Source organism: Schistocerca americana, chromosome 4 (assembly GCF_021461395.2).
Source record: "Schistocerca americana isolate TAMUIC-IGC-003095 chromosome 4, iqSchAmer2.1, whole genome shotgun sequence".
In the NCBI taxonomy this organism is placed as follows: domain Eukaryota; kingdom Metazoa; phylum Arthropoda; class Insecta; order Orthoptera; family Acrididae; genus Schistocerca; species Schistocerca americana.
In genome coordinates this window covers 757,500,983-757,512,272 of record NC_060122.1, presented here as the reverse complement: position 1 = coordinate 757,512,272, position 11,290 = coordinate 757,500,983, and positions in this window count along the sequence as shown.

The following is an 11,290-nucleotide window of genomic DNA, read 5'->3' as shown; positions in this document are numbered from 1 at the left end:
CCCCCCCCCCCCCCCCCCCCCCACCTGTGGGTGGGGTTGGCAGTAGCACAAATAACCCACTCTTCAGCCAGTAGAACTTAACACTAACTTAGATGCTCAAACCAAAAATATGAGACATGTGTAATAAGAATTTAAAATTATTTGAAAAGGTAATGTGAATGGGAGAAATATAAACAATATAATGCTGTCTTGATTAATTGCTTAAAAACAATGATGAAATGTGGACACGCAGTGCAGTTAAAAACACTTTAGAAATGCTTTAACATGAAGTACTAGAAAGAACACTTGAAAAACAATGAACATGACAGAAGATGCAATGACCATTACAAACAGAGCACCGTGCACTTTCACTAAAAATGGAAAAGGCCCTGTCGTGGGATGGTAGACTGAGAGAAAAGAAGGGTGCATTTGGAGGAGGATAAGAGAATGGTGGTGATGAGCACTGAAGACTGGTAAGAGGTGTTGACACGGGTGGCTGCAGGGGACAAGGGGTGAGAAAAGTAACTGATATTGGTGTCATATGGGGTGGTGTGGATGGGGCAGGAGGAGGAGGAGGAGGAGGAGGGAGAGGGAGCCTGTGTGTGTGTGTGGGGGGGGGGGGGGGGGTGGATAGGGTAGGGTGGAGTCAGAGTTAGTACAATGTATATATGTTAGGGCAGAGTTCATTTCTGGGAGAGGGAGCAGAAGGAATGCAGGTGAAGGATTGGAAAGGAGAAGAGAAACAAAAGGATTGTTGGAGTCAAGTTTAACGATGATGTAGGTGATTAGGAGGTGTTCAGTCTGAGTGAGGTGAGGAGGGAATTTGATGAGTTTGTAAAAGTTTCTTGTGGGGGAAGGTAAGAGAATGCAGAAAGTGAAGCAAAGAGCATGGCGTTCAAGAAACTGGAGAGCTAATAGAACTGGGTAGGGGGGGGGGGGGGAGGGGACATAGACAGATATCCATGCAACATTTGAACATTTGCGTAGCAAAGGATGGGGTGGGTCACAGATTTGTATGTGTGAAAGACAGTGGAGGAGAGTAGTCCACAAGCTCGGCCAATTAGTAGTTTTAGTCTGTTGTAGGCTTTCTGTTGGATGGTTTGTGGGGGAGTTGCCAGTCAAAGATTAGTCCTAGGTATTTTAGTGTGTTAGTTAGGTAAATGGGATGGTTGTAAATGGTGAGGTAGAAGTCAGGGAGACAGAAAGAGAGGGTGTTGCATCCTGTAATATTGTGTGGGTTTTGGATGGGTTAGTCTTAAGGACCATTTGTTACACCTGAAGATAAACTGACTGAGATGGATTTGGATGATTCATTGGTATTTCTGGATCTTAGGATAGAGGGTGAGGAAAGCAGTGTCATCAGAAGTGGATGGGAGGAGGTGGTTTGAGCATATCAGCAGGATGTAAGAGGTAAAGAAACCATTCATTCACAGTAATACAGGGGGTAGAGAACATCAAAACAAACATATTTAGTTATGTTACATATGACAGTTTCTGCTGCTAAACTATCTGCACAGAAAGTGGTTTAGCCTGCTAATTACAGCAGTGGCATTCACAGAGGATACTTGAATGCATGACCATTAGCCTGTATGCATGCAGTACGTCATCAGACCATGGACTGTTGTTTCCTTTCAAAAATTCCTGGTGTGTCTGCAATGGCATGAACAGTGATGGCAATACTAGGGATGAGGTCTTCTTCTATTTCTACAATGGTTTCATGCACAAGGTGCATTGTATGGCCCATAGGAAGAAATCCATACACATGAGCCCTGGGTGGTCTGGCCACAGGGCCACCTTGGCCAATCCACTGATTCCTGAAGATGGCTCTCAGGTGATTCTTCACAACAATGCTGAAATGGGCTGGTGTCCCATTGTGCTGCAAGTACATACTTTGTCTAACATTGCAAGCAGTAAGTGAAGACAAACAAATTAGAAATATCAGCTGTTGAATTAACAGGGCTTGATATCACCAAGAAATTAATCATTTTGTGTCTGTATAGATCTCCCAGTGGTAGTGTGGACACTGTTTTCAATAAATTAACAGAAGTTCTAGATAAAGTCTCTAGTACAAAGGTCAGCATAATTCTGTGTGGGGACATTAACATCAACACTAATATCATAAATGAATCCAGCAGCACCTTCATAAACATCATTCAAAGTTTTAGCATGTCCCTATTGGTCAATAGTGTAACAAGGGTTAGTAGATGGCTGCATAAGTAATTGACCATGTGACCACAAATATTGTTGTTGTTGTGGTCTTCAGTCCTGAGACTGGTTTGATGCAGCTCTCCATGCTACTCTATCCTGTGCAAGCTTCTTCATCTCCCAGTACCTACTGTAGCCTACATCCTTCTGAATCTGTTTAGTGTATTCATCTCTTGGCCTCCCTCTATGATTTTTACCCTCCACGCTGCCCTCCAGTACCAAATTGGTGATCCCTTGATGCCTCAGAACATGTCCTACCAACCGATCCCTTCTTCTAGTCAAGTTGTGCCAAAAACTCCTCTTCTCCCCAATTCTATTCAATACCTCCTCATTAGTTCTGTGATCTGCCCATCTAACCTTCAGCATTCTTCTGTAGCACCACATTTCGAAAGCTTCTATTCTCTTCTTGTCCAAACTATTTATCGTCCATGTTTCACTTCCATACATGGCTATACTCCATACAAATACTTTCAAAAACGACTTCCTGACACTTAAATCAATACCCGATGTTAACAAATTTCTCTTCTTCAGAAACGCTTTCCTTGCCATTGCCAGTCTACATTTTATATCCTCTCTACTTCGACCATCATCAGTTATTTTGCTCCCCAAGTAGCAAAACTCCTTTACTACTTTAAGCGTCTCATTTCCTAATCTAATTCCCTCAGCATCACCCGACTTAATTCGACTACATTCCATTATCCTCGTTTTGCTTTTGTTGATGTTTATCTTATACCCTCCTTTCAAGATACTGTCAATTCCGTTCAACTGCTCTTCCAAGTCATTTGCTGTCTCTGACAGAATTACAATGTCATCGGCAAACCTCAAAGTTTTTATTTCTTCTCCATGGATTTTAATACCTACTCCAAACTTTTCTTTTGTTTCCTTTACTGCTTTCTCAATATACAGATTGAATAGCATCGGGGAGAGGCTACAACCCTGTCTTACTCCCTTCCCAACCACTGCTTCCCTTTTATGCCCCTCAACTCTTATAGCTGCCACATGGTTTCTGTGCAAATTGTACATAGCCTTTCGCTCCCTGTATTTTACCCCTACCACCTTTAGAATTTGAAAGAGAGTATTCCAGTCAACATTGTCAAAAGCTTTCTCTAGTCTACAAATGCTAGAAACGTAGGTTTGCCTTTCCTTAATCTTTCTTCTAAGGTAAGTCGTAGGGTCAGTATTGCCTCACGTGTTCCAACATTTTTACGGAATCCAAACTGATCTTCACTGAGGCCAGCTTCTACCAGTTTTTCCATTTGTCTGTAAATAATTGGTGTTAGTATTTTGCAGCTATGACTTATTAAACTGATAGTTCGGTAATTTTCACATCTGTCAACATCCGCTTTCTTTGGGATTGAAATTACTACATTCTTCTTGAAGTCTGAGGGAATTTCACCCTGTCTCATACATCTTACTCACCAGCTGGTAGAGTTTTGAGTTTTGAGTTTTGTTAGGCCTGGTTCTCCCAAGGCTGTCAGTAGTTCTAATGGAATGTTGTCTACTCCCGGGGCCTTGTTTCGACTTAGGTCTTTCAGTGCTCTGTCAAACTCTTCATGCAGTATCATATCTCGCATTTCATCTTCATCTACTCCTCTTCCATTTCCATAATATTGTCCTCAAGAACATTGCCCCTGTATAGACCCTCTATATACTCCTTCCATCTTTCTGCTTTCCCTTCCTTGCTTAGAACTGGGTTTCCATCTGAGCTCTTGATATTCATGCAAGTGGTTCTCTTTGACACCACAAATATGGACAGGGAAAAATGTGATGTAGCTGTATGTGGCGCCGATGAGGTTGACACCAGCATTGATCTGAGTATTGTCTTTGAACTAAGCTAAGATTATCTTTGTGCAGTTCTGCCATGTCAGTTCTTTGTAAGCCTTTGATATGTTCAAGTGAATGAACAAATTACTGGAAAATGGGATTGTTGTTTGGTGTAACCGATCCGAACTTCCTCCTCACTGGTGACCGCGAGTTGTAACATCTTCCGTTTTTGCCGTTTTACTGTGTCCGCGACCTCCGCGTCAGTTATTCTCATGTGTATTACTTTAACACAGCATTCGAACAATGACTTCAGCCCAATGCCTAATGACGGATTTTGTGATTGACATGCATCGTGTTACGGGCGATGTACACCTGCCAGAACTGCAACACGATGCCTCTCACTCGATGATTACACCAATTTCGCTGGACGTTTTCGAGCCTGTAATAATAAGTGAGGTTAGGAGTGTGCCTTTGTTCCCACCACATGTGCCCTCCCTCATCAACTGTGCAGTTACCTCTTACGGATCTCCGTGCAGTGCGGGACCAATGCCGATTTCTGCAAATGCTTCGTTTGACAACCTACCACAGCCAGGACAACGATTTGCCACGCCGCAATCCGTGCAGTACGATGCGGATACCTGCCACATGGCCGAAACTGCTTCATTCTAAGGTCAACCTACTCAGCATCTGACCACGCCCGCTCCTGCCTTGGTTCAGCATCAGCACTTGCCTTCCTACTTCGATACCTCGGACTGCAATAGGAACAACAACTTGTTATCTGTGCCTAACCTCCACATCCGTGCCACGACATTCACCTTATCTACACACCGTTTTGAGTGAGTGACCATGAACAGTGAACTTTCGCACATTCCGCCCCATGTTCGACAGTCAGGGATTTTCTCTGCTTCGTGATGACTGGGTGTTGTGTGACATCCTTAGGTTAGTTAGGTTTAAGTAGTTCTGAGTTCTAGGGGACTGATGACTATAGACGTTAAGTCCCATAGTGCTCAGAGCCATTTTGAACCATGTTCGACATCATTTCCCACATTGTGCTTCTGGACTGCCCGCACCTCCGCAGCCTTCCTGCAACACAGGTGGCCCTGGCTCTGATCATACGTCGAGCTTTCCGCGGACTAACACGCGTTCTCAAACTTTGATCGATTTCTCATCTGTCGCCCACGCGCCAACTCCAGTCAAGCTTCTGCTACCATTCTCGGCACATCTCGGTGCCTCATCTGCGTCAGTCTTCCGCGACGCATCAATCCTAACACACCCACAACGTTTTGAGGTTCTGCAACCTCAATCAACACATTATGGTGTCTCACCCGCGTCGGCCTTCCACGTCGCGACAGATCGCACTATACCATAATGTGTCACCTTCACGCTGCCTCCCGAACAGCCGTCGTTGGCACATCCCCTGGAGGCACACTCCCCTGGAATACTACAGCAACAACAGCTTGTTTCGGGCAGTGCCCCGAAGAACTCAACTCAACCTGTTCTTCCGAACATTCTACAATGCTTACCGATGCTGTCGCTGTTTAATCCCAACAGAGCTACAACCTGGTTCAAAATTGCGGACGAAGTGTTCGACCATTACAAACTCAATGAGTCAACCAGGTTTCTGTGCCTCATCACCCATCTGCACGACCAGGAGGACTTGGTTGCTGACCTGGTCGACGCCCTGGACTCATCTACCCAGTACACTCTAGCCAAAGAGACAGTTCTACATCGGCTTGCATGCTCAACTGCGGCAGCAATACGGCAAGTGCTCCACATTGAGCAACTATGCAACGACAAACCTTCCCAGTTCTGGAGATGGCTACGTGCCCTGGTCAGCACCGATCTATTGTCTGACACAACTCTCCTCACCATCTGGTCAGATAAACTATCTCCTCACATCCGCTTTGATCTGACTCAAAGGCCTCCTGAACCCATCGAGCAAAGAATGACGATTGCTGACAAGCTGCATGATGCATCACTGTTCCACTTCGCCAACCACTGCCTATCTGACAAGTCTCAGGTTAAGGCTCATCGCCCTGCGGCCGGATGCAGCCGGGGCCGTACTGTGCCGACCATTCCACTCGCTCTGGGAAGCAGTAAACAAGCAACTGAGAAGTCATCAGCTCTTCCCGTGGTCATGCCCCCTCCTGCAACCGAACCTGTGGCCACCGAACCTCAACCACCACCACTGGCAACGAACTTTCCACAGGAAATGCAACCGCACTACCCGTACTGTTACTTCCACACACGGATTGGTGAGGCGGCATGGAAATGCAGACCACCCTGCTACTTCCCAAATGCCAATCGCAGGTAGGTTCGGGTGCCACCTCCTGTGCACAACATCACAGGCACCTCCCAGTGCTCCATTCTGTCCAGGAACGACCGGATAATTGTGGACGACTTTAAATTAAAGACATTTCGTCGGGATACCTTTTTCTAGTGGACACAGGCACCGATGTTTCACTGCTGCCCACGTCCTTAGCGTCGTCGAACATCCGCCCTCCTCATACTTCACTGCAAGCTGTGAATACAACTAAACTACAATGCTCTGGTTCAACTTCACATGTCGTCTCTCTCTCTGCAAACTGCAGTCCTCGAGTGGACTTTTTTAGTGTGCAAAATTGACAAACCTATACTAGGCATTGACTTCTTGCGACACCACAAACTTTCACCGAATTTAGCGCGAAACACTGTGTTCCACCATACGTCCAAGACTCACTTCCCCTGTGCTCCGTTGAGCAACCCCCCCCCCCGCCCCCCCCCCCCCCCCCCCAATGAAACATCGGTCCGGGCTCATCGCATCCGTACATGCTTGTCTCTGTCGACGATGTTACAAGAAACCACACATAAGTGCCTTGTCCAGCTTGAAAACGTCGCTCACCTACGCAAGGAAAGCTTCGAGCTCTCCCTCCAGCTCCACAAAACACAGCTCCAGCCCTCTGATGCAGCAAAGGAATTACAGACACTACAGCAAGGGCAAAGCAAGGTCAGTCAGTGCGCCGAATCTGCTTGCAATCCCACCAATCGAGCTTCCGTGTGTTTACCTCCCACTACCCCTCGTAACTGTGCTATCAAGACTGCCATAACATGTAATAACAGTTCCGCAAGGCCACACCCCCCTAACATGGCAGCGTTTGACACTCGGCCGGACACAAGTATGCATGCGTGTCGAGCGTCATATGAAACCGAACTGACAGCTCCTACCACGCCCCTCGCGGACAGCACCTCAAACAATGCAACTTCGGCTCCTGCGCGCCGCCGTGCGGCTGCCACTGACAACACAAACAGTGCACTCACGCCAAGCGTTTCGCCCGTGACCATGCTGCCACAGGCCGTGTACTAGAACAATGGACTCACTAACGCTTCACAAGCTCTACCGAGCTCACCCGACCATGGTGTCACTGCTTCGGGCCAGTGGCCATCTTGTCACATTGACTCCTGGGACACTTCGCCTCCTCGGCTCCCGTCGGATCCGTCGAGTGGCTCCGAACACCACTACGACGCCTCACCTGCCACACATTGTAAACAAACCGCCTCCCGTGCCGCCGGCAACATTTCCGGTGTCACCAATGGCACGGTTCACAAGCTTCGCGTCATGCCAGACCCCCCAATCTCCAGTAAACCACGTCGAATTTGTCCTGAGCGCCTCTCCGACCTTAAAAAACAGATTTCTGAACTACTAAGCTCCGGCGTCATTGAACCCTCTGCCAGTAGCTGGTATACACCTATACACATGACACCCAAGAAAGACGGGTCATGGCGCATGTACGGAGACTACCGTCAACTAAACGCCTAAACAATTATGGACACCTACCCCATACCCAACATTGCCGACTTTACCAGTTCCCTCGCAGGTGCGACCACGTTCTCTGTCACTGATTGCAAACGGGACTACCACCAGATCCCCATGCCACCTGAAGACATCAAGAAGACAGCAATCACCACCCCAATCTGGTTATTTCAGTTTTGATTCATGCCCTTCGGTCTGAAAAATGCAACCCAGACCTGGCAACGCTTCATCAACGAAGTGCTATTCGAACTAAAATTCTGCTATGCATATCTTGATGACATTCTTGTGTTCAGCTCCTCCATCGAGGACAACATTCGACACGTGCAAACTGTTATGAACACTCTCGCGGCAGCAGGCATCGAGTCCAACCAGGACAAATTGCAGCTACATTAACCCGCTGTCACTTTTCTTGGTTTTCGTGTGTCTGCTGATGGCATTTCACTGCCCCCTGAGAAAGTACAAATAATACTAAACCTACCCAGACCTTCGTCATTCAAAGAGCTCCGGCACTTTCTGGGGACAGTTAACTATTATCGCCGACATCTACCTCAGACTGCGGAGATTCAGGCTCCACTGACGGACTCCTTGGCAGGCACCAAAACTTCTGGATCTCGGCCCGTTCCATGGGCCCCTGCTATGACTGCCTCTTTCACTGCCCTCAAAAATCTTCTTGCCGAGGCCTGCACCATTACGCATCCTCATCCCAATGCGCAGCTTTTCATCACCACAGACGCGAGCGATACTGCCATTGGCGCTGTCCTTTGCCAGACAGTCAACAGCCAAACTTCGCCTCTGCAGTTCTTCTCGCGCAAGCTCACCAATGCACAACGGAAATATTTCGTGTTTGACAGGGAGTTGCTCGTGGTCTATGAAGCAATCAAGCATTTTAAGACGGATGTTGAGGGATGCCCTTTCTATGTTTTAATGGACCATAAACCCCTGGCTGCGGCCATTACAAACCCGCCAGCTGACCTGCCTCCTCGCCGCTTCAGATACATGGACTTCATATCTCAGTTCACCACCGATGTCAGACACATAAAGGGTGCTGACAATATAGTTACTGATTTCCTTTCATGAGTCAACACTGTCCATTTGCTGTTAGACCTCTCTGAACTGCCTAACCTCCAACCCACCAACGAGACCAACGAGGAAACACAAAATCTGATTTCAGACTCTACCTCTTCACTACACTTCGTCTGCACCACCTTCCCTGGCATTTCTGGAGAGAGATCTGGTGCAACAACAATACAAGCACGTTACACCCCATCATCCCAACCACACTCCGTCGAGCTGTCTTCAATGCATTGCATAATTTAGCCCACCCCGGTGTTCATGCGTCCGCCCGCCTCGTAGCGGAACGCTTTGTGTGGAGAAATGTCAACAAGGACTGCCAGCAATGGGCATGCTCCTGTGCTGTGACTCGTGCCAATGCTGCAAAGTACACAAGCATACTTCCCCAAAAATTCCCCAAAACAAAGATAGCCCCTGTAAATAATGTTGCATTAAATACAATAGGTTACTTCCAACCACAGAGAATGAAGTCAATAAAACTGTTCAAAAAATAAAAAATAAAAAGTTAGGCTTAGATGAAGTACCAATTTGTGTACTGAAACAATGCATAGGGATTATACAAGGCCCCCCCCCACAAATATAATAAATGAATACTTCACATCAGGGACATTTCCAGAGCAGTTAAAGCAAGCAAGAGTTGTACCTTTGCTTAAGAAAGGTAATGCAGAAGACGTAGAAAATTACCAGCCCATTTCCCTGCTGTCAGCATTGTCAAAAACAATAGACGCAATTATGAAAGACAGATTAATGAATTACCTGAATAAATACAATCTTTTAAGCAAATCACAGTTTGGTTTCCGAAGTGGCAAAATACAGAGTCAGCCGTAATAGAATTCACAAAAGTTGTACTTGATGGTCTTGACAAAGATGAGTGTGTCGCAGGCGTATCTTTGGATCTTTATAAGGCCTTAGATCCAGTTGATCACAAGATTCTATTAAATAAATTAGAAGCATTAGGAATAAGAGGGGTAGCTAATGACTGTTTTCGATCATACCTAGCAGATAGGGTACCAAGAGTAGAGATAATACATACTTCAAACAGATCCAAACATTTAGTAAAACACTTATCAGTACCAATATACATTAATATAGGGGTTCCACAAGGTGGCATATTAGGACCAATACTATTCCTGATATACATCAATGACTTTCCCACTAGTGTTACTCATGATGAAAAAATTCTCTTTGCTGATAACAGCAATATTATAGTCACTGAGAAAACAAGAGAACTCCTTGCCGAGAAAGCAAATGAAACTCTCAAGGAAGTTTATGATTGATCAGTAAGCAATAAAGTGACATTGCACATAAAGAAAACTAATGCCATGAATTTCACTTTGAAGAGGAAAAATGACAATGTTAAATTAAATGTAGATGACACCTCTATAGACTGTGTAACAAATGCAGAATTTCTAGGAATGAATATTGATTCTCAGTTGAAGTGGTGTGAACACACAAAGGAACTTGCAAACAGAATGTCATCAGAATGTTATGCCCTTAGAATCCTATCATCAGTGTGTAACATGCAGTGTCTTTTAGTTACATATTATTCATATGTATGCTCAATTCTTAGATATGGCATTCTTTTTTGGGGAACAAGCACACAAAATATGAACACAATTTTCAGACTCCAGAAAAGAGCCATAAGAAAAATAACCAAAAATACTAGTCAAGCTCATTGTAAAGATCTGTTCAAAACACTGGGGATTTTAACTGCTCCATGTGAATACCAGTCAGTTATACACAATGAAAATGACATTGGTAATTACTGCACAAACTGCTGTGTCCATGACCGTGCAACAACAGATAGACTCAACTTACATTGACCAAGAAAAAATAAACATAAAACTCAAAACAGCATTTTCTACCAAGGAATAAAACTGTACAATAAATTACCAAAAGAGATTAAAGAAATTGCAAAAAATACACTTATTTAAAAAGTCAGCTAAAAATTATCTGTCATACAATACATTTTATACATTGAAGGATTACTTAGATAAAACAGAGTAGGGGTTTGATAAAAAAATGTTGTACAAATAAATAATAATAATAATAATAATGATTATAAAACATCCAGCATTGCACATAACACCTTTATGTTTTTTCCTTCTTTTTTCCTTTCTAGAAATACTTAACCCCAAGCTATACATAGCACAATACTAACACCTCTTCCTCTTTCTGAGCTCAACATCTCACTCATTATGGAGGGATGCTGACTCAGTTTTTCAGGATAGGAAATCGGAAGTTGTGGTATAGAAAATGGCCCAGAGATCCTTTGTGTGTGTGTGTGTGTGTGTGTGTGTGTGTGTGTGTGTGTGTGTGTGTGTAGTGTAGTGAGGGAAGTGTTATGAAACAATGTGTGTATAGTGTGTGCAGTGACTGATAGTGAGATATGAGTGAACGGTGTGGTATTAAATTATTTAATAGAAATGAAATGTGAAAAATGATCAATTACCATCAAAATATAATGATTTGCTGTTGGTG